This window comes from Schistocerca cancellata, chromosome 2 (assembly GCF_023864275.1).
Source record: "Schistocerca cancellata isolate TAMUIC-IGC-003103 chromosome 2, iqSchCanc2.1, whole genome shotgun sequence".
Lineage (NCBI taxonomy): Eukaryota > Metazoa > Arthropoda > Insecta > Orthoptera > Acrididae > Schistocerca > Schistocerca cancellata.
This window is the reverse complement of record NC_064627.1, coordinates 442,946,312-442,962,510: the sequence shown is the minus strand read 5'-3', so window position 1 is coordinate 442,962,510 and position 16,199 is coordinate 442,946,312. Positions and strand designations below refer to the sequence as shown.

Below are 16,199 nucleotides of genomic sequence, written 5' to 3'. Positions count from 1 at the left end.
CCAACTGCATACACTACTTATGTAGATTCTGACCAGTAATGAGACTATTGACCATCACAGATTGTCTTTAAAATGACAGCCGTCAGCGGCAATTCACATTGTATGGAACGACTGCTGTACAGTGTGTAAACTAGTGGTGGGCAGGAAATCGCGTATCAGTTAGAAATCACAGTGACTGAGAAGTCACAGATATCACAGTAGCAACTTCACAGAATCTAACTGCGATTTCAGTCACAGTTAGCAGTCGCAAGTAGTATTTCATATTCAAAGACGTGAGCCATCTATTGGTCGAATTTAGCACTGCTTTCTGCGATTTCAGTGACAAGTCGCAAGTAGCAACTAAAAAGCGCGGTTAACAGTGGCATCTGTTGGCCAAAGTTCGTACTACGTCCATCTCTGCGGTACGCTATGGAGTCCAACTGCGATTTCCGTGACAAGTCGCAACTAAGAGTCGCAAGTAGCAACTAAAAAGCGCAGTTAGCACTGCCATCTGTTGAGCAAAGTTCATACTACGCTATTCGCTACCGAGTCAAACTGCGATTTCCGTGACAAATAGCAACTAAGAGTCGCAAGTAGCAACTAAAAAGCGCAGTTAACATTCTTTTCCTAGTGTCATCTGTTGACCGACGTACGTACTTCGTTATGAGAGCCTTGTGCCTCACGAGATCGATGTGCTGTGTGTGCATATGAAGGGCTTATTTCAATAGTGGTACAAGTCCATTTTTGTTCATTTTGAGATACAGAGTCGTAAAGTTAAATGAGCGCTGACAAATCTGCATTTGAGATACCAGAAATATTCAAGCATATGGAGGTAATGGACTTGTAACACTATTGAAATAAGCCCTTCATATTATATGACGACATGCACATTCAGCATCAGTTATGGTTGGTCAAATACTGCTGTGACTCTGAATGTATTATATTAATAAGAAGCGACATTGCCTTTTTCTCCTGAAAATATCAAGTAACGTAACAAATGTGTTTGATTCTGCTTCCAATATGACAGTTTTGGTTAATACTCCACATGCCTACAGGACTTTGCAATGTTAACACAGCAGAACTCAGACATCTGTATAAGTGTAGAGAAATGAAAACAGTCATATGAATGCCTCACTTTTGTTCCCACACAGTTCAAGACTCGGGAGAAAAGTTTTACACCTGGTGTTCTACATGGCAACTTCACACACAAGAACTTTTTGCCGACACTACTACCACCTACATAAGTAAGCTTTTCCTGTGTTACTTTCAAGTAATGCACTTAAGCTATTCCTGATTTAACTGGAAGATCTGTACTTCCCACTTTTATATCAACAGCCTCAAAATGCATATTGTAGACTTCGGGATAAGTTACAGGTCAGTGTCACACCAAGATTGTGGAGAAAAGGGGGGGGGGCGGCATGTCACTCTCCAACAAGTGTTTACCAATAAGTAAGTGGCGGAAAATTATGGGTATAGGACGGCTTAAACATGTGGTAAATGAGATTTTTATTATTCACTCACTGTATTTGACATTTATTATTCCTTTAAAATCGCACAACAACTTCAATAAAACACAGTTTAATCATTCACACACTTATTTCACAATTATTTCACTTTTAAACTGCAAATCCTCTAACAGCTGTCTTGAATCTTCACGAGTCTCTCTCAAAAACAGCCTTGATGTGGATAGATACGTACAGCAACCAGTAATCAGAGTCAGAATTGTGTCTGCAAAAACACAAGGATTATTAAACAATTTTTGCTGTCATTAATTACTAGCAATATAACTGACAGAGTAGATTGCTAATATTTGCTATAATGAATATCACATTTGCAAGAACGATCTCACTGATGTAATTAAGTCCATCGAAACGCTTAGAAACTAACCTCTCGTCTGACGAAAACGGTCTAAAGACGCAGTGGCAATTTCTTCAGATCTGTTGACAATTATATTTTGAGTTATCACTTTACTGAGTGACTGAAATGTAGTTCAGGTACCTGTGAACATAACAATAGGTTAGAATTCATTTTCTAAATACGAACTATTACGGTACTGTACGGCTACTTACATTTTAATTACACTATTTTCACAGCTGTTTCTTTAATACAAAATTAAAGCCAACGGAAGAAAAAAGGTAAAACATACTTGCCAATGACAGTTTTGTTGAGATGCAATTTTCTGTGTCGACAGATGTAACTTTTTCATACGGTGGTAAGTCGCAGAAATCGCAGGAATCACAGAAATCGCAGAAGTAGCAGAAGTCACAGAAATCGCAGAAGTAGCAGAAGTCGCAGAAATCGCAGAAGTAGCAGAAATCGCAGAAGTAGCAGAAGTCACAGAAATCGCAGAAATCGCGGAAGTAGCAGAAATCGCAGAAATAGCAGTGGCGGAGGGATACACGACCTATGTTCCTTAACTGCGACTCTTAACTGCGACAAATCACAGTTAAGAATAACAGATACTGAAAAGTAGCATTCACAGAAATCACTGATATCCGAAAATCGCAGTTTAGCCCATCACTAGTGTAAACTTTTAGATGGCAGACCTCTCCCTAGTCCTGAATCGGTAGAAGTCGGTAAACGTCGGGAGGCTTCGGTAGGCAAGCAGTTTCGACTGGTGCCAACATTACGTAGCTGACTGTGTTGTACAAGGTAGCCATTGTCGTCTGCTTCGTTATTGTTTTGCGCTGTACTGTTCTGCGTGTTTTTATTGTGCAGTTGTGCTAAACATTATCAAAATTAGTGAAGAGGTAGTTGCTGGCCCATCTCGGGAGTCGCCAACAACCCCATCGGTAGGCCTACGGTTAGAAGGAAACCAGTATTACGTAGCGATGCTCGCAAAATTATATTGCGTGTGATTGAATGCTGCGAAAGGGAGCAGAAAAAATTGCTTCAGCCCATTTACAAATCTTCAGTGAGAGCTGCAACATACACAGAACAAAGCATGCGTAGCATTGGAAGATTCAAACAGTTTTCCAAGAATCAGAAGGAATTTTCTTATAAATCTTTCTTTCTCTTTTAACTTAGGAAAAGAAGTGGAGAAATCGAAGTAATGATCGATGATTTCAACCAGCGTGTCATTCGCGCCACGATAGCGGAATTTTATTCAGTGTGGAAGATTGTGCCAAGCCTGTGAACACTGCTTCCAGTTTTGCACGACAAAATAGGCTGGAAGTGGAGTATTGTTTCGATGAGAAAAGTACTTTTGTCTATCGGATTCATATGGCGTAAGGTGGAAAACAAGAGGAATGTGTTGCTAGAACGTCCAGACATTGTGCACTGGCGATCTCGTTTCATTGTTGACATGACGAACTTCAGGGAAGCAGGCAGAGAAATATTTTATCTCGATGAATCGTGGATCGATAATAACTTAACGTTTAATAAATGTTGGCAGAGGAAGGGTGACTTACTTGAAGAGAGTGTCGTTGGTGTCACAACATGGGGGAGCGCATAGTAGACAAACATACATACATTCATTTTTATATATATAGATTTTAATGTACATGACGATTTCAGTTTCGTTTACGAACAACATTTAAAGCGAGTTTTACTTCCAAGCCTTTCGTCTGCTTTCGTGTAAACATGACGCGCAATTTGTAGTGCCAGCACTGCAACTGGTAGGCGTGCCTTGTCCCCCCCCCCCCCAACGGCTCCTCACCCCACGCCAACCAATGCTTGCTTCCTCCTTTCCCCGCACTCCCCTCACTAATCACTGCCGTCTTACAGTTAACACACTGTACGTGTGCTATAGAGATGGTCAAACTGAAACACGTAAATGTTTCGAAACAAATGAAACAGTACAATGTAATGTTTCGATACGGTGTTTCGAAACAGTGAAACAGTTTGTTTTGTAATCTAATAAACCTACACATTTTATCATCTTGAATGTCTACTGTATAAGTATGTCCATATAAACACAAATGAGGTGCGAGAGCGCTAATCATATCGCAGAAAGTATGAAACTATCACTTGGGCGTCTTGGCAGTTTCGTATTTCCTGCAGCAAATGCGCTGCTTTTGTGTCATGTGACTTTCATACTTTTCAATTGGCTGAGGAAAGCCTTAGCTGAAGACAGAAGAACCACCATGAACGGAACTGGAGGTGGGAGCAAACTGCAGAAACAACAGATATGCTACTGGGATTCCCACATTCCATTAGTATGGCTAATATACCCATCCTGCTAAATTTCCATGCACACAAAGGGAATCATTGTGGATAATAGACACAGTGACTATACACTCACAAATAACGCCAAATAATTCGAATAAATAACAAAATATAACAGAAAAAAAATTGTGTTTCAAGGTGTTTCGAACCGTTACTATGAATTTACGATGCTTCCCGTTCACCATTACACTATCAGTGATATGTCAAACAGATTGCTTGCAATTATACTTGCATCAAATTTATATACATGTCTAATAACTGTCACTCTACGCCTTTTTTATTTAAAATGTTGTAGTCTTACTTGCGTTTCTTAATATGATTACTGTACATGAACAGAGAAGCGTATGTTATAAAAAAAGTGTAATTTAACTGAATGATTTTCACATATTTACTATTTTGAATGCGAATAGTATGCGTTGTTTTATTGTTTGGTTAGTGTTTATAAAGCAGATGTTACGCCATTTCCGAATAGGACAGTCAGCTAGAAACGAAGCTTTATTTTCGGATATCTTGAGCTTCATGCTATTGCTTGTCAAAAGATTTCGACACTCTTGAAAGTGTTTCATGAAGTGGTATGTTGTGTTTCAGTACCTGTGCCGAGCCCGAATCTCGTCCGGCACAGAGCGGAATGAAACATCACTGTTTCGATACAATTAGTCCGTTCCAGGCACAGGTGGACTGAAACAGTCTTATTTTGAAACAACGATACAGTTTCTGTGTCTGGCTCGAGATCCGAGACAAGGGCGGAATGAAACACCACTGTTTCGAAACAGTGAACCATAGCCGTTCCGAAACACTGAAACAGTTCCAGGTATCGATACACTGTATCGAAACATAGAAACAGTGGCCAAGTCTAGTGTGCTAGACTGCTAGCATTTCAGCGGAGCGGAGATGACCGAGCAGGCTGCGGTAATACGTCGTTGCATGTCATCGTGTGTAGCAGAGATGGTTGACGCCTGTAGGGATAACTTGCCGCATGCATCGTACAAGAACGAACTGTGCTCTCCCGACACTCTCCATACACCATGAGCATGTCGGCTTTTTCTGTATCGGCAAATCACATCGTTCACTCATGGGCTACTGACTGCAAGTCGCAATGCACTCAAGGAACACACCGGCACTCTATAAGGAAACAGAACAACATCGTACCCAGCAACTACGCGGGTTGAATGGCGCAAACAAGTGTCTGTGTGGAGATTTTTCAAAATACGATTCCTCTCATTTCAATTCTACAACAAACACGACTAACTTTGTAAAAATGGTTCAAATGGCTCTGAGCACTATGGGACTTAACATCTGTGGTCATCAGTCCCCTAGAACTTAGAACTACTTAAACCTAACTAACCCAAGGACATCACACACATCCATGCCCGAGGCAGAATTCGAACCTGCGACCGTAGCGGTCACACGGTTCCAGACTGAAGCGCCTAGAACCGCACGGCCACACCGGCCGGCGACTAACTTTGTAATTTAGCTTACTTTTAGTTTGTTAATCTCAATAGGCACTGCTCCATGTCTGCACAAAAAATACGCTTTCTAAGTATTAATACAATCTGTTTATTGGCTAACAATAGAACCTCTGATTACCAATTCATTCTGTTTCAACTGTACATCAATAGGGCTTTCCATTCCCGCAATATTCGCGTTGCAACTTTTAGGTGATTCGCCCTGTATGTTTGCTATATAAACGGGAAACGTTGTTAACAAAAATCTCGAAAAGTAATCGACTGATGTAATTCAAATTTTTACACAATAATCTAATACACGTTTGGACAAACACATGTTACACATGTCTCTAATACCTTTGATATATAAATGCATAAACAAAATTTATACTATTATGTAAAGACAAGTCGCTGTTTAACGTCGTGACCAAAAGTTCCGAAAGATTCTTTACCGAGTTGCTTGAAAATAGTGCACTATATTCTAATACATATTCAGACATAGGCAACTGTATTTGACATACAGGGTGATTTTTTTCAACCATGTACAAACTCTTAAGGAGTGGTTGATGAGGGGATATGGAACAAAGAAGGTCTAATGAACTTAGTATGCCCGGAAATGCAGGTTTCCATGCTAGATACCATTTATGCAATCGTACGAGTACATTGTCACAGAGAATGCGGTCTAATCCGCCCTGTACCTTGCAGCCATAGAGTATGTGTTGATTCCATGTGCCTCAGAGAATGCGTGTACGCGCCATAGCATGTTCTGTTTCACACGTTCACATTGGCCAGGCTGTATCCGAACAGCGTCAAAGGCACCACGAATACGCCGCTCCAGTGTCTCCATATGTGGAATGGGCACTGCATTCACGATACTTTTGAAATGCCCCATAACCAGAGATCACATGGGTTGAGATCCGGTGAACGAGCAGGCCATGCAACTGAAGCCCCGCATCCGATCCATCGACTGAGATGCGTCCGGACGTCGACGGCGAAGTGGGCTGGAGCTCCATCATGTAGCAGCCACATAACCTTTCGAAACATCAATGGCACTTCTTCCAGTAGGGGAGGCAAAGTCACCTGCATGAAACGTCGGTAGTTCTAGCCTGTTAGGCGCCGTGATAGACACAGCCGACCAAAAGTTAGTCGCATCCAGGAGAACGATGCTGATACCGGGTAACATCGCCTCTAGCTTTCATAATGGTCTCAGTTCGGCGAAGAAGAAGTCTCTTCAGCTATGCCACATGCAGCTGAATCCACTCACTGATGATCAGACCCCGTAGAGCTACAGGAATTTTCCTGCAGTGTTAATTGCTACATCTGTCCCATTTTCTATGGGATTAAGACAGGACGATTCAGATGGCCAATAGAGGGTCGACCATGTGCCTCTGTAAAACCCTGTTGTCTTGGAAGACGGCCATGTCCACACGTCACTCACAATGAAGACCTACAAGGAAAGAAACACTAGGTACCGAGCACGTTAAATAAACGTTCTGGTTCTTGTTCAAGAAAACCTGATGAGTGAGCACAAGAATTGGTATGAAAAACATCCACAGCACATCACAGAACCGCTTCTGGCCTGAACTTCTCCCTTCCGTATACTGTGAGCTAAACGTCGCATTGGCCTGTCAGTGCACTCGACGCCGTACAGCACGTTAAAAGAGGCGAAATCGAGACGTCAGACCACAGTACACTCATCTAGCCAGCTACTAACCAATTTCTGTGTTGTATGGCTGTAGACGAGGTGTGTAGGGATGTCGAAGCCGGGCAGGGAAGCTGTGCGGTCTGAGGCGCCTTGTCACGGTTCGCGTGGCTCCCCCCGTCGGAGGTTCGAGTCCTCCCAAGGGCATGGGTGTGTGTTGTCCTTAGGGGCATGGGTGTGTGTAAGTTAGTTTAGGTTAGATTAAGTAGTGTGTAAGCCTAGGGACCGATACCTCAGCAGTTTGGTCCCATAGTCCTTACCACAAATTTCCAAAAATGTTTAGGGATGTCGGACGATAGTATACTTATCTATTGACTAGTTTCTGTGTTATTTCGCTGTAGAGGACGCTTATAGGAATTGAACAAAAATACGGAAATATCGCCAGACATGCATCCATGAACATAAAAGCAGCTACTAGGCAAGTCTGCAGGTTGCGCTGCCGCTTTGACACGAACCCACCTCTGTAATGTTTCCAATACGTTGTAAGTGTCGGTCCTGGGAAGAACAATGTTCCTCGTAATGGTGAGTGCATTATGCAGGATTTAAGTGAATTCTAACATGGACAAATCATTGATACTCCTATGGTTGGTGCTTCCATAATCAATGTATCCTGTGTCTGGTGTTTCAAGAGACATATTATCGAAGATTTATACCGCATACAGGAAATACACAAAAACATCATCCACTAAGTCACAATGCGGACGAATGTGACTGTTGAGTGACCACGACAGAGGATTGTTACGAAAAATAAGAGAACGACAGCTGCAAAAGTCACTGCAGAAATTCGCGTCCCCTGTTAGCGCCAAAACTACACGAAGGAAGCTCTATAAAAAGGGAATTGCAAGGAGAACTGGGGTTCCAAAACCACTTATTAGAGATGTAGATGCCTGCAACAGAAAAACAAGGTGACGAAACCATAGATCCTGGACTATGGAGCAATGGAAGAATGTAATTTATCGGATGAGCTATGAAACAAGACTCATCCGATGTATAGTATGAAACTATTTCCAACTTCTAGCTTAGTTTACGTCCTAAGCGTGAAACATGGGTGCGGGTTCGGTGATTATTTGGTCAGCCACATTGTGGCATCCCATGAGCCCCATGGTTACTCTACGATGTTACGTTACTGCCAAGGATTATGTGATCATTTTGAGTGATCAGGTCCTTTACATAGAACAGTGTTTGTTCCCCAGTAGTAATGATGCGTTCCAAAAACCCGGCCCCTGTTCACAAACTCACATCATTCAGGGTTGGTTTGTGAGCACAATGATCAAATGTCGCATCTCCCCTGGCCACCACAGTCATCTGATCCTAACATCATTGACACTTTTTGGTGTATTTTGGAGAAAAGGACGCATGATTGCTACCCATCTTGATCATTGTTTCCTGAACTTTCTACTACTTTGGAGGAAGAATCGTATAACAGTCCCTTGAAAACCATACAGGGCCTGTTTTTTCATCCATTGGGAGATGACTGGAAACTGTTTTGAATTTCCATCGAATTTCCAATACCGTGTTGTTTTATTGGTATTTCCATATATTTGTCCACCCCCCCCTTTACTTTTATATGCTGCCGTGCGAATTGGCCTGTTTCAAAGCACCTCATTCTAAATGTCAATTGTACGCAGTTCTCTTCTTAGTGTTCGACCAGAAGCTGGTCGAGATGAACCAGCACACACTGGAAGAGCAATTACAATTGGATTTGAAACCGATCATTATTAACATTCGTTTCCGGCCCCTGTGGGTAGGTTTTCTCCATTTAGAGCGCAAAACAGCTGAGGCCATAGACACCCTGTTATATGGGTGAGAGTGGTATACCAGTTCTTGTAGCCACGTTGGACAGTCAGCATTGATACACCAATAAATCGAGCAGCTTCATTTACGGTGTCGTCATGGAGACGTCCAAATACGAAAGCTCTTTCCTGCCGTCCAGTCACGTCTTCATTTCGACCATCTTACTCTTACTGCGCTCCGTCCATACAAGTGACTGACACATACTCACTTCACTGCCGCGATCTACGCCAGCGGTGGAGCGTCAGATGACCGCCTGCTAGCAGTTCTACAGCGCTCCGAAGCGACTAGAGCGCTCTTTTAAGAGTGTGGCTAATATTTTGTCCGGTAAAGTTTATGATCGTTACAAAACTTGTTGCTTTCGTGCTCTTCTTCATAAGGAACAGCTCAGGACCTCAGTGCCGAGCCAGGCTGAATTAAAATCGCCCAGCCACCGTGAATTCACTTGCTTCGCCATGTCTCCCAAGCTCATATACAAATGTGACACTCTGCGCATTCATATTTCACGCGTCATAATTTACTGGATGTAGGTATTTCGGGTGAGTATTTCTGTTTCACTTTCCTGTCCCATTCGCCAGCTGAAGACAGAAAATACGATTACTTAAGTGACGTATGACCTTGCTATGAGTACCTGACACTATCGAGAGTAACTGACATTTGCAGCACACACAGAAGGTAGAAAACGTGGAACCGTCCCAGCCAGATGCTGACAGGTCTCCGTTGTGCTTATGTGGATGTCTGATTGGTTTAAGATACGAGAAGTTAAGAAACGAGTGGTACACTGAAACACTGATCCAGTCGTTCGTGGCAGATATACTCTAAGACAAAAAAAGGCAACGCTCCACGAAGGAATTATCCGAATGGGACGTAAATTGGTAGATGTGATGTATGTACATATACAGACAATGAAACAATTACAGAAAAATTGTATGATTTGTTCTACAGCTTCACAAAATGAGCAAGTCAATAATGTGTTGATCCACCTCTGGCCTTGTACAAGCAGTTAATCGACTTGACATTGACTGAGAGAGTTGTTGGATGTGCACTTGAGAGTTATCATGCCAAATCCTGTCCAGCTGGCACGTTAGATCTTCAAAATTTTGATCTACTTAACGGGCCCAAGCCATAAATGCTCCACACATTCTCAGTTGAGGAGAGATTTGGTGACCTTGCTGGCCAAGATAAGGTTTAGCAAGCACCAAGACAATCACTAGAAACTCTCGCCGTGTGCGGGCGGGCGTTATCTTGCCGAAATGTAAGCCCAGGATGGCTTGCCATGAACGGCAACAAAATGAGGCGTACAATATCGTCGACGTACCGCTGTGCTATAAGGGTTCCGCGGATAACAAGTCAAAGCGGACCTTACTGTGAAAAGAAATGACAGCCCGGACCATTACTCCTGGTTGTCAGACCATACGACTGGCGACAGTCAGGCTGGTACTCCACCGTTGTCCACGGCGCCTCTAGACGCGTCTTCGGCCTGGAATCTCGTTAACTGAAGTAGAATTGTCTTCAGGGAATAGTCCCACTTCGAATAGAGCCTCGATGATCAACGAAAACGTGTCTGGAGGCGTCCCGGACAGTGGTGAGATACCAACCTCACAGTCGCTCGCTATACGGCTCGACAACCAAGAGTGATGGTCTGGGGTGCCATTTCTTTTCTTAGGAGTACCTCTTTGGCTGTCATCCGCCGCGGCCGGCCGGAGTGGCCGAGCGGTTCGATGCGCTACAGTCTGGAACCGCGCGACCGCTACGGTCGCAGGTTCGAATCCTGCCTCGGGTATGGATGTGTGTGATGTCCTTAGATTAGTTAGGTTTAAGTAGTTCTAAGTTCTAGGGGACTGATGACCTCAGAAGTTAAGTCCCATAGTGCTCAGAGCCATTTGAGCCATTTGCTGTCATGCGCGGACCCCTTACAGCATAGTGGTATATCGACGATAATATACGCCCTGTTTTGTTACCCATTATGTCAAGCCATCCATGGCTTGCATTTCAGAAGGTAATACCCGATCGCACACAGGGAGAGTTTCTACTGCTTGTTTTGGTGCATGCCAAACCCTGTCTTGACCAATAAGGTCGCCTTATGTCTCCCCAATTAAGAACATTTGGAGCATTCTGGGCAGAGCACTCCAACCTTCTCGGGATTTTGACAATCCAACGTGAAAATCAGGTTAGTATCCCACCGTTGTCCAGGGCATCTCCAGACAAGTCTGTGGCCTGGAATGTCATTGACTGGAACTGAATTATCTTCAGGAATGAATCTCGGTTCGAGCTGAGCCGTGATGATCAACTAAAACGTGTCTGAAGACGTTCCGACGAATACCAACCCGACTGTCGCCCGCTACATGGCTCGAAAACCAGGAGTGATGGGCTGGGCTCCCATTTCTTTTCATAGCAGGACCTCTTTGGCTGTCAGCAGCAGAATCCTTGCAGCACAGAGGTACTTCGACGATACTGGACGCTCCGTTTTGTTATCCTTCATGGCAAGCCATCCTGGGCTTACATTTCAGCAAGATGATGTCCGGCCGCACACTGCGAGAGTTTCTGCTGCTTGCCGAACCCTGTCTTGACCGCAATGTCGCTAGATGTCTTTCGCTGTTGTGAACGCAATTGAGAACATTTGGAGCATTCTGGGCGGAGTCCTCCAACCATCTCGAGAGTTTGACGATCTAACGCACCATTTGGACAGAATTTGGCACGATATCCCTCAGCAGGACATCTAACAACTTTATCAATCAATGCCAAGCCGAATAATTAATTTCATAAGAGCCTGACGTGGACTAAAAACGTTATTGACATGCTCTTTCTCTTGAGTAAAACATCCAATTTTTCTGAAAGTGCAATCTTTTGATTGTCTGTACGTTTACTTCACATCTACTGATTTACGTCCCATTCGGATAATTTCCTCGTGGTGTGACGTAGCTTTTTTTAAAGGTGTATTTCTAACCGTATTGTAAGGTGCATTGTCTTGCACGGACCCCGCCCTGCCCAGGGTAATGATCTCTGGCGACGGATTTGTCAAAGGCGCTCTCCACTGGGTTACTTTGTCTAGAGAGCGTCACCATCATATTTCTCATGCTGTCGTACTGACTACACAGCCTCGTGCTTTACCTCCAGTACTTAGATGAGTATTCGGTATCTGACCCGCGGAGCGCTTTGCTGCACTGGTAAGACGCTGCACTCGCGTTCGGATTCGATTCTCTGACCGGTCATTCCAATTTAAGCCTTCCATGGTTTCTTTAAACTTGCTTCATGCAAACTAGATGGTTTCTTTGAAAGAGGTCATTCTGGTATATCTCCCTATCTGTACTCGGTTCGAGTTCGTGCTTCGTCTCTAATGAATTCATTATCGATGGGACGTTAAATTCTACTCTGCCGACGTCCCTTGGCGACTTCCATCCGTTGCACGAGAAATTGAGCTACCCGTCGTCTGTCACCAACAGACCAGAAAAGACACTGATGAGCAAATCAAAGTATTTTTAGGTGGAAGCTCCGGAAAGACACTCACACGCAGCAGGGATTGCAGAACTGCTACCTTATACACGACTTCATCGCCCTTTCCCCTCCCCGGTGCTTTTGGACGATCATCAAACGAAAAGTACGGAAGATTAGAGTTCTCAGTACGTGCTTCCGTCACTTCTTATGACGGGTTCGTGCCTATTCGTCATCACCAATTTCGTCAAAAGTTATAGTACATCCAGGGCTTGGCCAGAAATGAAAACGACGCACATGGGGCTCCAGATGGCCAAAAGTTTTAAGTAACTGCATTTTTTGCTCCTATCATGCGTTGCACGTTTTATTTATGTTACGGTACTTAATAGACAGCGCTTGCCACAGCGGAAACACTACAGAATGGGATCGCGAGGGTCGTGACTTTCTCTCAAATGATCTTCAATAGTCTTTGCAATCATTTTTCTGTTTCACATTCTAAGTATTCATTTTCTTTCGCAGTTGAACAGTCTTCTATAGTCGTCTTTAGCACTTCGGCATTTTCCTCTCATAGGAACTTGAGTAGCGCAAGAGAATCTTAATGTATATCCTCTTTTTCTTTATTTGATGTAGAATGAATGTCCATGGATAGCACTTTACATGGTGCTGGACTCTCTCCGCAGTTCTAAAGCGGTGCAACAGATTAGCGCTCATTCTCAGTGTTTTCAACATCTCGTACAGTTTTTCCATGTAGGCCGAAATTATGGTCGCATTGACTGTATGAGTGCCCCCTAACTGGAAACACGTACTGTATGGGCACATTTTTTGCTTTGAATAACAAAGATATTCACATACTCGTATTTTTATTTTCCCTTCTCACGGTTCCGACAGAAGTATAATGGTCCTAATATTATTTAGATCCTTCGGTTTCCTACTTGTGAAATCATAGAAAAAATAACAAACAGGATTTGAATCTTTTTTTGCTGCACAATGACCAAACAAGTAAATTTCATTGTTTTCTAGAACACGTTCAGCTCCTGACCAAACTCCGGCTCCTAAGGTATATGTGTTTTCCAGTTTGGCCGACCTCAGATACTTTTTCCTTTAGTGTAGTTAGCTAGTTAGCTTCATATTCCGTGGATCGTTTGTATGATACATCGTAATGCTGAGGAACGAGTCATTAATTACTGTCCACCACCTTTTACACATTACAGTGATAGAAGTTCTTTTATGAAATGGGAGTTGTTAAAGAGAAACGTTGCTGTCTGTCAGACATTTTATGTCACAGGGTAAGTGATCAAAAATTTTAGTTGCAGCATTGAGCATCCCTTTTTTGCTAAAGACAGTCTTAATGTTCAACTTTTATTTTATGTTCTCCATGTATTTCTTTATGAGGATCATTTGCGTTGACACTCAGTAGAGCTTCACCTTTCCGGCACAAATCACAGGTATCAGTTCATAGCTTTCGAAATGAATAAAGAACTTTCTTTCTAAAGAACGTATTCATCTGGCCTCCTCCCATGAACCATGGACCTTGCCGTTGGTGGGGAGGTTTGTGTGCATCAGCGATACAGATAGCCGTACCGTAGGTGCAACCACAACGGAGGGGTTTCAGTTGAGAGGCCAGACAAACGTGTGGTTCCTGAAGAGGGGCAGCAGCCTTTTCAGTAGTTGCAGGGGCAACAACCTAGATAATTGACTCATCTGGCCTTGCAACATTAACCAAAACGGCCTTGCTGTGCTGGTACTGCGAACAGCTGGAACCAAGAGGCACTACAGCCGTAATTTTTCCAGAGGGCTTGCAACTTTACTGTATGGTTAAATGATAGCGTCCTCTTGGGTAAAATATTCCGGAGGTAAAATAGGCCCCCATTAGAATCTCCGGGCGGGGACAACTCAAGAGGACTTCGTTATCAGGAGAAAGAGAACTGGCGTTCTACGGATCGGAGCGCGGAATGTCAGATCCCTTAATCGGGCAGGTAGGTTAGAAAATTTAAGAAGGGAAATGGATAGGTTAGAGCTAGACATGGTGGGATTTAGTGAAGTTCGGTGGCAGGAGGAACAAGACTTCTGGTCAGGTGAATACAGGATCGTAAATACAAAATCAAATAGGGGTAACGCCGGAGTAGGTTTAATAATGAATAAAAAACGGGGAAGCTACTGCGAACGGCATAGTGAACGCATTATTGTAGCAAAGACAGACTCGAAGCCCACGCCTACCACAGTAGTACAAGTTTATATGCCAACAAGCCCCGCAGATTACGGAGAGATTGAAGAAATGTATGATGAGCTAAAATAAATTATTCAGGTACTGAAGGGAATTCGACAGTAGGAAAAGGAAGAGAAGGAAAAGTAGTAGTTGAACATCGAATGGGGGTAAGGAATGAAAGAGGAAGCCACCTGGTAGAATTTTGCACAAACCATAACTTAATCATAATTAATACTTGGTTCAGGAATCATGAAAAAGTTGTATACCTGGAAGAGGCCTGGAGACACTGGAAGGTTTCAGATAGATTATATAATGGTAAGACAGAGATTTAGGAACGAGGTTTTAAATTGTAAGACATTTCCAGGACCAGGTGTGGAATCTGACCATAATTTATTGGTTATTAAAAACGAAGAAACAGCAAACAGGTGGGAATTTAAGGAGATGGGTCCTGGTTAAACTGAAAGAACCAGTGGTTGTAGAGGATTTCAGAGAGTGATTTGGGTAACGATTGACAAGAATGTGGGAAAGAAATACAGTAGAAGAAGAATGGGAAGCTTTGAGAGATGAAATAGTGAAGGCAGCAGAGGGTAAAGTAGGTAAAAAGACGAGGGCTAATAGAAATCCTTGGGTAACAGAAGAGATACTGAATTTAATTGGTAAAAGGAGAAAATATAAAAATGCAGTAAATGAAGCATGCAAACAAGAATACAAACGTCTCAAAAATGAGATCGACAGGAACTGCAAAATAGCTAAGCAGGGCTGGTTAGAGGACAAATGTAAGGATGTAGAGGCATACATCACTAGGGGTAAGATAGAGACTGCCTACAGAAAAATTAAAGAGACCTTTGGAGAAACGAGAATCACTTGTATGAATATCAAGAGCTCAGATGGAAACCCAGACTTATCTTAGAAGATAGAACAAGGAAAAGCAAACCTACGTTTCTAGCATTTGTAGACTTAGAGAAAGCTTTTGACAATGTTGACGGGAATACGCTCTTTCAAATTCTGAAGGTGGCAGGGGTAAAATGCAGGGAATGAAAGGCTATTTACAATTTGTACAGAAGCCAGATGGCAGTTATAAGAGTCGAGGGGCATGAAAGGGAAGCAGTGGTTGGGAAGAGAGGGAGACAAGTTTGGAGCTATCTCTGATGTTATTCAATCTGTATATTGAACAAGCAGTAAAGGAAACAAAAGGAAAATTTGAAGTAGCAATTCAAATCCATGCAGATGAAATAAAAACTTTGAGGTTTGCCGAGGACACTGTAATTCTGTCAGAGACAGCAAATGATCTGGAAGAGCAGCATGGCGGAATGGACAGTGTCTTGAAAGGAGGATATAGGATGAACATCAACAAAGGCAAAACAAGGATAACGGAATGCAGTCGAATTAAATCAGGTGTTGCCGAGGGAATTATATAAGGAAATGAGACACTTAAAGGATGAGTTTTGCTATTTGAGGAGCAAAATAACTGATTATG

The 16,199-nt window shown here is 43.0% G+C and overlaps 1 protein-coding gene and 1 long non-coding RNA gene across 2 annotated transcripts in view; one reads left to right on the top strand and one right to left on the bottom strand.

The window, feature by feature from the left end:
* LOC126161922 (uncharacterized) overlaps window positions 1–16,199 on the top strand; it is a 270,341-nt gene that overhangs the window by 63,031 nt on the left and 191,111 nt on the right. The gene's annotated exons all lie outside the window — the stretch shown is intronic.
* On the bottom strand, window positions 1,517–2,328 carry LOC126161923 (uncharacterized). Its single transcript, XR_007534974.1, has 3 exons — window positions 2,126–2,328; window positions 1,867–1,977; window positions 1,517–1,707 (listed from the first exon to the last, which is right to left on the bottom strand). It is a non-coding gene; the product is annotated as an uncharacterized LOC126161923 (long non-coding RNA).